Source organism: Tiliqua scincoides, chromosome 3 (genome assembly GCF_035046505.1).
Source record: "Tiliqua scincoides isolate rTilSci1 chromosome 3, rTilSci1.hap2, whole genome shotgun sequence".
NCBI lineage: Eukaryota > Metazoa > Chordata > Lepidosauria > Squamata > Scincidae > Tiliqua > Tiliqua scincoides.
Window position 1 is genome coordinate 147,962,401 of NC_089823.1, and position 14,752 is coordinate 147,977,152.

General features: G+C 43.2%; 1 protein-coding gene across 1 annotated transcript in view; it reads left to right on the forward strand.

Annotated features, from left to right (window-relative positions):
• The window catches only part of CABCOCO1 (ciliary associated calcium binding coiled-coil 1), a 69,546-nt gene that overhangs the window by 17,446 nt on the left and 37,348 nt on the right, over positions 1 to 14,752 (forward strand). The gene's annotated exons all lie outside the window — the stretch shown is intronic.

Genomic DNA, 14,752 nt, shown 5'->3' on the forward strand with positions numbered 1-14,752 from the left:
ATTTATTCAAGGATGATGCTGGATTAATCCACGCACCTGGATTGTAAATTTAGTTGACAGTGTCTACTGCAGGATTTTATCAACCTCAGGAGGCTTTTGCTTAAAGCACTGGTGTTGAGTTTTTTGCCTCAGGTACAGATGTGCTGATACTATAAAAGCCCAACCTACGCATTTAGAGAGTGTGAATGGAGGGCATGCTAAATTCAGGAACTCAGCGGAGCAATTTCCATTAACACATGTCAGAGCTCATAACAAATGTTTAAATTACTGAGACATTAATTGCACAGAAGCTTTTACTATTTTCTATTTTGTGGGCTCAGCTAATTTATTTTCCTTAGAATGATATATTACTGTATGTCTTTTAGGAAGCTTTGGTAACACAAATGCAGCCTTGGTGGTTACATGTTCATGCTGTTCTTGAATGGGAGGGAACAAGCTAAAATCTTTCAGAATTATGTTTGAAGCATTTCCTAATTAATGTGGCTGGTAAATGTAGTTTTATCCATTCTACCTTCAATCAGTGTGATGAAATAATCTGCCTTTTGTGAACCATTTGAGTGGATGAGCTTTAATTTTTTTCTGAAGGAATTCCATCGATGAACACAGTCCACAAGAACCTTTGTGCTTCACATTCCATTGCATACGCTCCAATTTGAGTAGGGAAAGTTTCCAGAGCGTTATGTCCAAGGTTTAGAAATTTTACTGCAAACCACATTGCAGTTTTTAAAGAAGATTATAATAGTAAATATGATCTGCCATTAAATTTATAGATGCCCGATATCATCTGCTGGAGTTAACCTTGTGAAACAGCAACTGCTTACATGAACGTATTGCTCTCCTAAGCATTCCCATACTTGGACGCTCTCCAAATCTGACTTTATTTCATTTGGACTGCATCACTTGTTCATTTGAATTCGTAACAAGAAAAGTTATTGTTCTTTTCCCTTCTGCTGGCTGATTTGTATTAAGACAGAATTACTGAGAAAGAATTAGTGTGGAAAATTAGGAGAGTGGAGTCAGGATGTGGTATTGTTTCCATCTGAGCCACTAATATAGTGATACAGTTCAGACAATCTAACAAATTTATCCTTCCCGTGCATGTGTGTGTGTGAGTGTGTATTCTTCCACACTCAGCATGTGGTTGGTCTGTGGAACTCCTTGCCGCAGGATGTGGTGACGGCACCTGGCCTGGATGCCTTCAAAAGGGGATTGGACAAGTTTTTGGAGGAAAAATCCATTATGGGTTTACAAGCCATGATGTGTATGTGCAACCTCCTGATTTTAGAAATGGGCTATGTCAGATGCAAGGGAGGGCACCAGGATGAGGTCTCTTGTTATCAGGTATGCTCCCTGGGGCATTTGGTGGGGCGCTGTGAGATACAGGAAGCTGGACTAGATGGGCCTATGGCCTGATCCAGTGGGGCATGTTCTTAACTTTGGCTTTTTGGATCAGGAACATAAGACAGAGTAACAAAATTGAGAATTACCAGTTCTGATACTGAAGTCTGCAGCCTGAGCCCTATTCAGCACAACTGAGAGTGCAATCCTACCCTGTGCTGGAACAGGCAAGCCCAGGATAGGGGCCCAAAGCGGCTCAGTCAGAGGCAAGGGGAGACTTTTCCCCTTACCTCCAGGTAAGGCATTTTGCCCCAATGGGTCTCCTTGAACTTGTTGGGATCCAACAAGTGCTGGTTCCCAGCCCTGCCTCCTGTTCCCTCCGCTCGCCCCTGGGGCCACCCATTGCCTGCCCTCCCCCACCCAGAAACACCTCCTTCCCCGCCCACCGCAGAGGCCCAGCTGGGCCAACACAAGCCTTACCGAGGAAGCCAACATGGAGGCTTGTGTCAAGCTCCACAGGTCGGCGCACCTCTGAGTGCCGACCTGGCTTCCTCCTGAGGAGGCGCAAACATGCCTTATAGCATGGGCGTTCTGGAGTTATATTACACAGCAAAGTCAAAGTATTAAGCAGAACAGGGCTGGCCAACTGAAACAGGTACCTACCTCAGGTAGCAGATTGTTGTGGGGCTCCCATCTGTGTTTGTTTACTTGCCTACACTGTTCCTCCTGCCACTCCCTGGGTTGAAAAAGGGATGGAGAGGAAAGAGAAAATGTGGAAGAGGGGAGAAGGCTGAGCCAAAACATTGGAGAGTGAGAGGAGTAAGCACATTATTGGGTAAGGGGGCAGCATTTAGCACGCTGCCTCAGGCATCTGGTGATCTTGGGCTGACTATGAGGTGGTGAACGCATTCGAGATGAGGCTGTGATGTGATGAAGTTTGGGTCAGTGGCGTCACTAGGCTTTACGTCACTTGGTGCAGGAGGCCAGTGCATCACCCGCATGATGGACCTCCTCCCATGCAGTCAGCGGGGCAAAAACCCAGGTGATGGGCGTGGTGATGTGCCATCGCCCTGCTCCCACACGTTTTTTGGCCTTAGCTTTTGACAGAATAGAGCTATTTCAAAGTTGTTTTTTTATTGCATTCTGCTGTAAATTACACATCAAATGTGTATAATATGTATATAGTATGATGTATTATTCCTGCAAAGAGTGGAGATACCACGTGATACACTGTTTAAGGTGATGTAGGGCAAGCCTCAGAAAGCGGTGTATTTTCAACCTTTTCCCAGAAGTCCTTTGGGAATCCTAGGACTGGCTCCATATTCAGCAGGCTGCTGATTCAGATGTAACAGGAAGATTTCCCCCCATCTCACAAGCACAGTTAGCACCTCTCTTACTGTCCCTCCCCACCTTCCAAAGGTCCAGAATCACTTGCCTCACATTCGCTCCCCCCCCCCGCCAATTGCCTGCTCATGTATTAAAGAAAAAAAGGAAAAGGGACTTTCAAGGACCCTTAGCCAGCCCATTCTTAGGCTGGTGGCCTCAGCAGACTTGCTCCTTTCCTGCTTGCCTGTTCCTGGCTCCCTCCTTCTTACTCACCCTGCCCGGACCTCCTCCAGGCTCCTCTGGTTGCCCAGCCAGCACACAGGGTAGTTGACATTGGACTTGATACCCAATCCCAGGCATCTCTACTCAGAAGTAAGCCCCATAATAGTCAACAGGGCTTACTTCCAGGTAAATGAGGATTGGGTTGCAGCCTTCCTCTTGCTAAGCAGCCATGGCTTCTCCTGCATGTGTATGGGGCTGCTGCCTGTTTCCTCTGGCCCTGCGGCACACCTGAGGCAACCCGGCGGCACACTGTTTGAAAACCGCTGCTTTAATGGGCTACAAACTGGTTGTATGTAAAGGAACTTTTCATTGGTTTCAGGAAGCTTCATCTTGACTAACTGATTTATTTCACTGATAGATTCACCAAACAAAATGTTAACTTAAGGCCCAAATCCTAACCAACTTTCCAGCACTGGCATAGCTGTGCCAGTGGGACCTGTGCTGCATCCTGCAGTTGGGTGGCACTCACAGAGGCCTCCTCAGAGTAAGAGAATGTTTGTTCCCGTAGTTTGGGCTGCATTGCCGTTATGTCAGTACTGGAAAGTGGGTTAGGATTGTGCCCTAACATGTTAACTGATTAACTGATAAGGACAGGCCTATTTTTGCAGCTATTTAGTTCTAATGTATTACTGTGATAAGGAGTGGCAGTTTTTGTTTATTAAACTGTAAGCTATTTCACACTTCCTCAGACTCCTCTAAGAGCTTTTTGTAATATGCAAATTTTAAATTAAATCAATTGATCAGTTTTAAAATAGATAATTAATCAAAAATTATTCAGTCACTTGATAGCCTATCAGTTGTTAAGTATCGATACTTTTAAGAGTCAATGCAGGATACTAACTAATGGCAGTGTCAAGTATATGAATATGTTAAATATTGACAAACATTGATCAGATATCCTTTTCAACAATCAATAGTGCAACATTTCGAGGAGGATCAATGGAACCAACATTTGACTCTAAATTGACAACATTAGTTCACCATCCAGCATTTGCTGAATTCAAATAGCTTAATTAGTTTTACGTTACTCTGGGAAGCCGCTAGTACAGAAGTAATGAATATGTGAAGCTGGAAAATGTCTTCCATAGTTTCTTGCTTCTTTCAGCCTTTTTGAAATATTACCTTCAAGAAGATACGTTGTCTTACAGTCTAAGAAAACACATTTAAGGGTTTTTTAAATGTCACAAATCTCAAAATTGTTCTTATACAGTCACATTTTTATCATACTTACAAGATGTGGGAGAAACCAGAGCAAAATAGCTGGTATTATGCTGCCCAATTATGCACTCTTAATGGATATTTCCAGTATTAAATAGAAAATGATTGTGCCAGCAACCAGTGCATTTAATGTAAAAATTGAGGTTGTATCTACTAAATAGCTACAGCTGGGGAGTAAGAGAATGCATTGCTATTTAAATTGCTACCATATGGCTTACCCTGTAATGTATATGTATATTTATGAAACTTTACCTAAGGAATTATTTGTATGTCATTAAAAAGAGATAAGATACTTTCAATGAGAACATAAGCTATTAATGTAAGCTTTTAAAAGAAAGAAGTCTTCCGAGTGAAATGTTTGTAGCTTGTTAATCCAGGGTTGTTTGGCACTGTGTTTGAGCTGGCTGAATTATCAAAACATAAGACAATGGAAATATTTAGCAATGCTAGCAGGAGGAATGGCATGCAGAGACCTGACAAGTTTTAAACCCACATTGAACATGTTTAAGAGTTGCTCCAAGGCTCAGAACTGAAACTCTCCTCTGCTTTGTCTAATTAAGGAAATGAACTTTTATAGGAAGGTTAGTGAGTTCAAAATTAGGGAAGACTCTTCCAGTACTTGTAGTTGACACATAGATTCTTGGCAGAAATAAGAGTACAAAATGTTGCTAGTGTCTTTGTGGTTTTTTTGTGTTTTTTTTTTGAGTTTGAAGTTATGCTGCTAATTCTAAAAAACATATCTCAAAATTGTTCTTACACAGTCACATTTCTAGCATACTTACAAAGATGTGATCGAAACAAAATAGCTGGTATTATACTGCCCAATTATGCACACTTAATAGATATTTCCAGTATTAGAAAACAATTGCGCCAGGAATTTCTATCCTATCACAGAGCAGTCTCCACTAGTGCATCACAGTGCAAATGGCAGTTTTCACAGTAAGCCTTCCACCCTGAAAAGGGAATTTATGACAGCTTTCCCCTCCCCATCGATCTGGAATGTGTCCTAAGGAAAACCTCTCCTTTTCTTCTGCTACTTACTGATGGCCCAATCCTATCCCGGTGCTGTATCCACTAGATCAGGGGTGCCCAAACCCCGGCCTGGGGGCCACTTGTGGCCCTTGGGAACTCCCAGTCCAGCCCGCGGGGAGCCCCAGTCTCCCAATCAGCCTTTGGCCCTCTGGAGACTTGCTGGAGCCCGTGCTGGCCTGATGCAACTGCTCTCAGCGTGAGGGTGACTGTTCAACCTCTCACGTGAGCTATGGGACAAGGGCTCCCTCCACTACCTGCTGTTTCATGTCTGTTGCAGCAGTGGCAGCGAGGGAAAGGCCAGCCTTGCTTTGTGCAAGGCCTGTTATAGGCCTTGAGCTGTTGCAAGACCTTCATTCATTCATTCATTCAAGTTCTATCTCTAACTCTGGTGTCGCTAGGGGGGTTCGGGCCACACCAGGTGACGCGCAAGGGGGGGTGACGTGCCCTGGGGGAGTATGTGCTAACATCGTGGGGTTAGGAGGTACCGCATCATGCCATACGCTGTCGGATGTGGAATGGCCAGCGGAGTGCAGTGCAAAAAACAATTGAAATTGCTCCTTTCCTTCAAAAGTTATGGCCAAAACACTGGAAAGAAAAAATGCATGGAGCCCTATGGAAAGTGAAAGTGGGCCGTATTGCGCGTTTACTCGTGAGTAGCCATATTCCTTTGGAAAGGGCAGACTGAGAGGAATCCAACAACACCTGAATGGTCCCAATCCAATGAATGCAGCCCAAAAAAAAACCTCCTCCCAGCTGCAAGTCTGAGCCCCAAGCGAAGCCATGTGGCCACGTTTACTCATGAGTAGGCAGGCTTGCCTTAGTCGAGGCAGGCTGAAAGGCTCCAAGGAAGTCAGAATGGTCCTCATCCAATGAGTGCAGCCCCCAAAAACACAGGAGAAGGAGGTTCCTCCCTCCAAGTCTGTGGAGCCCTATGGAAAGCAAAGCAACCTCACACTCCTGTTTACTCACGAGTAGGCAGACGTGCCTTGGCTGGTAGTCAGGCCAGGCAAAGGGGAATGTGAGGACACCAGAAGGGTCCTGATCCGATGGAGCTGGAGTGCAACAGAAGGCAGTTCCCCCCCCCCCTCTAAAAAGAACAAAAAAGAGACTTGAATGGTAAGGGGAAAGTTTTCTATTTTGCACTTGCAAAGCCAGGTGGGTCTTTATTCTGATGTGCCTGAAATAGAAGAACTTTAAACTGGGCACTGGGAAGCGCTGGAAATCTCACTTTTTGGGGGGGGGGGTTATTGCAGGCAGACTACAGAGTAAGCCCCACTGACCACTATGGGACTTACTTCAGAGTAGACATGCATAGGCTTGAGCTCACAGTTGCCAATCTTACCCCCACTTTTCTGAGAGTAAGCCCTATTGACCACTATGGGACTTACTTCAGAGTAGACACGCATAGGATTGGGTTCACAGGCTGCAATCCTACCCACACTTTCCAGACAGTAAGCCCCATTGACAATAATAGGACTTACTTCAGAGTAGATTCATTTGGTGGAATAGGACTGGCTCCCCCTTATTTAATTATTTCTTTTATTTTAATTTAATTATAATTATTTATTTTAATTTGCTTGATGATGTCACTTCTGGCCATGACATCACTTCCAATGGGTCCTGGACAGATTGTCATTCTAAAAAGTGGGTCCCAGCGCTAAAAGTTTGAGAACTGCTGCAATAAGTTGTTAGTAAGTTGACATGGGTGTGTGTGTGTGTGAGAGAGAGAGAGAGAGAGACTCTACAAGTTTTCAAAATCACTAAAATCAGAATTTGGAGGAATAATACCATCATGTTATATATCAATCAATGCATAATTTCATGCAGAATGCAATGAAACAAACCACATTGGAATATCTGTGTTCTAACAAAAGGTACAGCCAAAAAACCGGTGGGGGCAGGGCGATGGTACATCACCACGCCCACCTGGGGCATTGCCCCGCCCACTACATGGGGTCACACGCAGGCCTCCCACACCGGGTGACGTGAATCCTAGTGACGCCACTGATCTCTAATACATTCATTTATGTTAATTTATTTAAATTGAAAATGTAAATTAATTATTTTTCCCCAGGCCCCCAACACAGTGTCAGAGAGATGATGTGGTCCTCATGCCAAAAAGTTTGGACATCCCTGCACTAGATAGAAGGTTGGAGCGAGATGATTTAGAAGCCTACATAAGCCTCCTGCCCCACAATGGCAAGTCTGAGGAGAGAAGGGGTGGAGAGGCTGCCTCCTGCCAGAGGGGATAGGATCTGGCACATACCACTGCCACTGGATCCACCCCTTTCTGCAGCCTCCCTGCCCCCATTCCTCCCCCTTCCTGTTCAGTTTTGCCCCTTCGCTACCCTTCGTCTCTCCTCCTCCTGCTTCCCATGCTGGCTTACCTGCTCTGACGGGTGGCCAGCACTCTGATGACATGCACAGGAAGGCAGTGGAGTTCCCGCGAGCGCTCCAGCAATGTGCACTGCTGAAATGTGCCTTACAGCAGCCAGCACTGGCAAGATGCTAGTTCTGCTAGTCAGGCAGAGCTGCCCAATAATTAAGCAACAGTGTAAACAACTGTGGGCACAATCCTACCCTGTGCTGGAATAGGCAAACCAAGAGGCTTGCAATGTATCCAGTGCAGGATAGGGGCCCAAAGCAGCTCAGCCAGAGGCAAGGGGAAACTTTTCCCCTTACCCCTGGGTAAGGCACCCAGGCCCCAATGGGTCTCCTCAAACGTACGCCACCTCCTGAGGTGGCATAAGTCCAAGGAGAGCGGAGTGACTTGAAGCTGCTGCAATCTCCTCGGGAACGGGGGTTGGGATCTGGCATAACTGCCAAATCCCAGTCCCACCTCCCACTTCCCGCCCACCCCCCGGGGCCACCCACTTCCTGCCCTCCCCCTGCCCAAGAACACCTCCCTCCCGTCCACCCCAGCTGGACCAACTCAAGTCTCACGGAGTAAGCTGGATTCTGTCTCTGTGTGCCAGCACATCTCCGTGCACCTTTGCGGTTTATTCCCAAGGAGGCGCAAACGTTCTTTACAGCAGGTTTGCGACCCTCCTGGGCCAGTGCAAGGGACTTTTGCCAACCCATGGGCACCTCCAGGTTGCACCCTGTAAGGGTTAATCTTTTACTAACTGTCACCTTAGCTATGGAAAGACGTTCATCCTATTTTGTGGCAGCAGTACTGGTTTGCAGTTAGCTTCCAGGCCACATCATAGAGCATACCTTCAAAGCCTTTCAGTTCCTGGAACTCGTACACTCTATTGAGTCCTACCACTATTTATGTTCTGCAGGTCAGTCCTTGCTCCATCTATGCAATGGGAATATGCAGTGAGAATATCCTCTACAGGAGAGGTTGGCAGCCTTTTTCCACATAGGGGCCAGATATCAGGTCTGCCAGGCAGTGGGTTACCAGTCTCATTATTTATTGGGGGGGAGGGGAATTGTAGCACAAAAAAGGATGAAGAACACTGGCTTACACTGTAATTCTTACAGAGATAGAATGACAAACTTGAATTCTTTTTTAGGATCACTACAGGCCAGGTAGATATATCTTTTTGGGACTACGGGCTGGTTGTTTTTAGGTGGCAGACTGGATCTGACCAACAGGCCATAAGTTGCCTATTCCTGATCTATAGTAAGGAATGGGGCCTTCCATGAGTTGCTTTGGGACGTTGGAGAAACCTTCTGGAAGAGGTCTAGTTCAGAAGTATTCATTTCTGATTGCCTTCTGGAGATGGTGCAGAACCAATCAATTCTGGAAGGTTGAATCAGAAGATAATCTTATATTGCTGCTAATGAAATTTGCTCTGGCTTAATTTGTCCAAAGCCTTAAACCCTCCTCCTCAGCACAGAGTTGATGGTAGTATGTAAGTCCCCCTCCCAAAGGCCCAGTAGACTGCCAACAAGTCCTTTTTCCATTATTATTGTTCCTTCCTCTTGTTTTCTGTTTTGGTAGCACGGGGAGGGGCAGGTGGGTAATAGCTAGTACTCCTCAGGGGACTGGATTTGGTCCTCCAACTTCAAGTTGCCAATCCCAGTCTTCAGCAATATGAAGAAAGAATGCAGGTCCCCAATCATTACCTTTTAGTTAAAAGATAGACGTCAGTGGTGCAAAATATTATTTTTCCTACCCATACTTTCTCAAGGTCTTCCTCTTAATAAAAGGAGAGGGAGAATAGGTGAAGGGTCATTTATTAAAGTTCTTCAAATGCCTGTTTAACATTCTCGTGCAGTTTTCTTTAGGCCTCACTATATTTATGATGTCCATTTATCATAGTAATTTTTCTCTGTTCTCCATACAGTTCCCTTAATGGCCCTTCATTTGTTCAAATAAAGACTGCTTGTTAGCTTTGAATCTCTACAGGATTTCAGATTCTTATTTGAAGAGTTTGCAGTTAAAGAACAGACTAAATTAACTGTAATGATTATTCTTCAAAGAGAATGTTTAATGGAGTTATTCTTTTGCAGGCCCCTGTTACTGGAGCTCTGTATATGGATGCTGTTTTCCCTTTTTAATTTAAATTTACAGCACTGTAGAAATTGGTTACAAATATGATACTGCATAGAGGTTAGGTTGCTCTGCAAAAAGTCTTACCAGAGGGCACTGGAGTGCCCTCATGTGGGAGTCTCAGAAACATCTTTGTTCTAACTTTCTCCAAAAAGGCTTTTTTGTCAACAAGACTGCCAGATAACATATAACTCTGTATTATTTTCTGTTTAGATATTTATCTCTTGAAAAGATTTGTTTATAGGGACAGGAAGTTGAATCTAGGCCAGTGAGGATGAATTTGCATTTGCTTCGTGACATTGTTTCTAAGAACAGTTTCTTTTTCCAGCCCCCTTTGCGGGTGTGTGTTCAAATCAGGCTACCAGAACATATCTTGAAACAATAATTCTCCTTTCAAAGACACTCTGAAATAACTAATGCATAACAGAAATATTTAGACAGCCTCATCTCTGCATTTCCTAGCTACTATTTATTTAAATTTATGACCTTGAAATGACAGAAATAACTGATGACGTTTGATTGAACAGAGATTCTTTGTTTGGAATAGCTTCATTTAAACAGGCAGATAATAAGGGGGGTTAAAGAGAATAGAATTTTTTAGAAAACTATCAAGCCAATCTGGAAATGCTGGAGTTCCAAGGGAAGGTAGAAAAGATTTTAGTGTCATTGTTATAAGAACTATGGTATAAGTCCCAAGTCAGCTAAAATTATTTGGGACTCTGTGCATTGGTTTTTTTGGTGTGGTATTTTGAATAGATTGGTTATTAGCCACTCTGATGTTCCTTTAAATGGTATGGAAGATTGTGAAGAACATAAGAACAGACCCACTGGTTCAGGCCATAGGCCCATCTAGTCCAGCTTCCTGTATCTCACAGCGGCCCACCAAATGCCCCAGGGAGCACACTAGATAACAAGAGACCTCATTCTGGTGCCCTCCCTTGCATTGGCATTCTGACATAGCCCATTTCTAAAACCAGGAGGTTGCACATACACATCATGGCTTGTAACCCATAATGAATTTTTCCTCCAGAAACTTGTCCAATCCCCTTTTAAAGGCATCCAGGCCAGATGCCGTCACCACATCCTGCGGCAAGGAGTTCCACAGACCGACCACACGCTGAGTAAAGAAATGTTTTCTTTTGTCTGTTTTAAACCTCCCAACACTCAATTTTAGTGGATGTCCCCTGGTTCTGGAATTATGTGAGAGTGTAAAGAGCATCTCTCTATCCACTCTATCCTTCCCATGCATAATTTTGTATGTCTCAATCATGTCCCCCCTCAGGCGCCTCTTTTCTAGGCTGAAGAGGCCCAAACGCTGTAGCCTTTCCTGATAAGGAAGATGCCCCAGCCCAGTAATCATCTTAGTCGCTCTCTTTTGCACCTTTTCTATTTCCATTATGTCCTTTTGTGGGCAAAATATTTATTAATATTTTAAATTAATAAATGTTTGGGCCTGGGAGTAAGGTCCACTGAATGCACTGAGTCCATTGAATTCAGATTGGGGGAAAACAGCTTAAAAGCTCCAGAAGTTGATGGGTGCTCCTACATGCACCCCTCTCAGTTTTAGACATAGACCCCTACCCCTGTATTATAAATGAATAAAACAAGCATGTGTTTAATGAAAACAGATTTGCCCTTAATATCTAGTTTGGGCTTCAGTGTAGGCTTTGCACTGCCTATGCAACCATTTCGAGAGTGGCTGATAAAACAAAATATTAAGGCCCACCTACCTCCGCTGTTTGGTCTTGGTTTGCTCTCCTTCCCCACATGCTATGAATGGAAACCATTTATCTTTCATGACACCAGATTGCACATATAAGTGCATGTTTAGTTAGTACCAAAATTATCCTTGCCTAGAAGCATATCTGACATGGGTTATTCTGCTCACACTTAGTCTCTGCTCCAGATTATAATCTAGATTGTATTATTAATCTGCTGGTTCTGCTTTACAATTCCTTTCAGTCTTGTGATTCCATAATTCTAGCACACATGAACATATACAGTTCCTTATTGAGACAATTTGTCCATTTAGCTGTTGTCTTCTCTGACTGGCAGTGCTAGTATATTTTCCCAACATTGCTCCTTGAGAATTTATAACTAGAGAACGCGGGGACTGAACCTGGAACTTTTCTATGCAGAAAATAAGTTCCTCCAAGCTATGAATCCTCAATAGTTGCCTATATCTAAAGGATGAAGTGATAACTGGGAAGTCCCTATCCCCTCAGAAAGAGGGGATGGAAACATCATCATGATGTCATAAAAGGATGATCAACAAAGGTTTTATGATGTCAAAGGGAGCAGGCATGATGGTTAGCAACTGGGAAAGGAACATTAGGTCAAGATTCCTGAAAAGGGCCTCTGGGCCTGGATCAGGATGTTCTGTCACTAGATCATCTAATGACAAATAAGATTAGCACACTCTGTATATTTTTGCCAGACATCGTTCATTGAAACATTTGAGACTTCTAATATTTGTCTGAAGTAAGACACTGTTCTCACCGTAAGTAAAAGTAAATACAATGATACCTCAGACCGGATTCTTTTAGATAATTTGAATAAGATTGTCCTCATTTTATATGTGTACAAAGTGCTAACATAATCTCTTGTAGATTCTGAATACCTCCTATTACAAAATTTCAGTAAAGCTTTATTCATTAAATTAATACTATATGATTATCATCTTGAATCAGAACTTATAGTTGCATTTATATATTAAAGTAGAAATGATATTTGCAGGACATAATTTGAAGATTTAAACTGCTGCTATATGAGCATATTTCAGCCACAAAGAACAACCATTAAATATTGAGACTATTTACATCCCAGTCTTTTTTTTAAAGGCGAACAAAGGTGAACAAAGTGGCTTTTTTAAAGGTGAACAAAGTGGCTTGGGACAGCTGAGGTAAGCTTGTAATCTAGGTTGAGAATCACACTGCTATGTGTTAGGGCCCTACTTCCATTTCATTCAGACATACTACAGCTTTGCATGTGCAGATTTACTTTACACACATGCTGCAACAGCTGATTTTTTTCTGGCAACAACTGCTATTCCTGGTAACCTTGCTGTGCCATCCCAACAACCTGGTTTATCTTTTGACACACGTGTAACTCAGCAGGTTGCAAGATCCCACTGGCCCAAGGTTTTTGTCCGACCTTGGTTTTTGTCTAAGGTTTTGCATAGGTGTATGGTGTTTTTTTTCTTCTTCAAAGCTTTTACTCCCCTAGTCCTGGTTATTTAATTGGACTGGCTTTGAAGCAAAGTTAACTAGGGAGGCACAAGCAGTCCCTCTGCTGACCCTGGCAGGGGATGAGTATTTGTGCTTGTTTCAATCAGATGTGCACAAATCCCTGACAGATTTGGGAGCAAGTGACACAGATGCTCACAAAGTGCTCAGAGCCTCTGCCACATGCCCCAGAAACTTATTTTGGGGCAGGAAGAATGCAGAGGTTGTACGGGTAGTGTCTCAGAATAATGGCTTTACCCACCAGAATCTGGAGCCCTCTGCCTTGCTTGTGTGCAATTAGTTCATTGAGAGGAAGAATTCTGGGAGCTTTCTCCTCACTGGGAATTGCACTAAGTGGGAAGGAGTGCTTGGATCCCTTATGGAGCAGCTTTTCCTGCCAGGAACTGGACTGGAACTGCAAGTCTTAGCACCTATAGTGGGAAAAGCACCTATGGTGGCTTGCACCAGGGCCCAGAGATTATGCATATTAATGTCTGTGTTTGTGTTGTTGGATAGTTTTATTTCAGTGTTTTTATTTTATCGTATTCTGCTTTGAAGGATTTTCGTAGAAAAGCAGCATGTAAAATATAAACTAGGCCTGTTCATTCTTGACAGAACGTGTCACATAGGATAGCACACCACTCTTTAGCTGGGTTCAGATATACCACCAAACTGTGGTTCCAGCCATTATTTAGAACCATGGTTTGAGCTTCAAAACATGCAACAGGCAAGCCATGCTTAGAACTGTTTGTCTACTTCTGTTTCCCATCTGCTCAGATTTTGGCTTCCTATGTTCACTTCTGTTTCCTCCTGAGGCAAAGGAATGCAATTTGTCAATAGATTATGAATTCAGACATAATAGCAAATCATAGTTAGCAAAAACTGAGTTGGCAACGACTTGGGTTCAGACCTTGGACCTATGGGTAAATTGTTGCCTTTGTCTACCCCCTTGCCATGCTTAGGCCCCAGTTACGTGGAAACCAGATATCCTGTGAGTGTAGTACAAGCTTAGTACCAAGACCAGTCCAGAGTTTTTTCTTCTGAAAAAAGAATCCTTAGACATCACAGCAAATTCCTCATTGAATATCCTGCATTCTTCTGCATTATTCAGCTGCACTCATCTTTATTTAAAGGAACTTAAATTTAGATTGAAACTGCACTTATTCTTTATTTCTACAAAAACCATAATTTATAATAAATTAGCACAATTGCTGTTGGTACACATCAAGTCTTATTTTGCCGTTCTCACAGCTGAGTGTCTCACAAAGCTGTCACGTTTTCCGTAAACCCAGCCTTTATGCAGTAGATCTGCTTCTGATTAAATCTGACATTTTGTTAGTGCTCTGATGGTTGAGGTCATACTGTATGTTTAACAATTGCCATTACACTGGAGTGCCTTTAGCTTGAACTTCTTGCAAGTAATAAGTGTATTTCTAAATGCATCAGAGGAATAGGATATGAAACCCTTCTTGCAGTTAAAAAAAAAATTAGTTACAGCAATTAATTTTTAGGTAGTAAATCAAAATTAGTGTCTTATTTAAAGGACATCCCAGGAGGCCCCTCTTCTTTTTTCTATGAAAGTGAGTTGTACCAGCAGTCAGACCATTTCATTGAAATATTATCAAAATATGTCTGCAATTTTTTTCGAGGATGAACATCCAGGATGTGAATTAAAAGCTTAACCGAGATTGCAGACATAACTGGCTTAAGACAAGAGGATTTCTTCAGTTCTGCTTTATTGTCAGAGACTGCCCATCCATGAGGGTAACTGAAGCAGCTGCTACAAGCAAGGGTTGGTGGGGGCAACTGACTAGCACAGGTGCACTGCTTC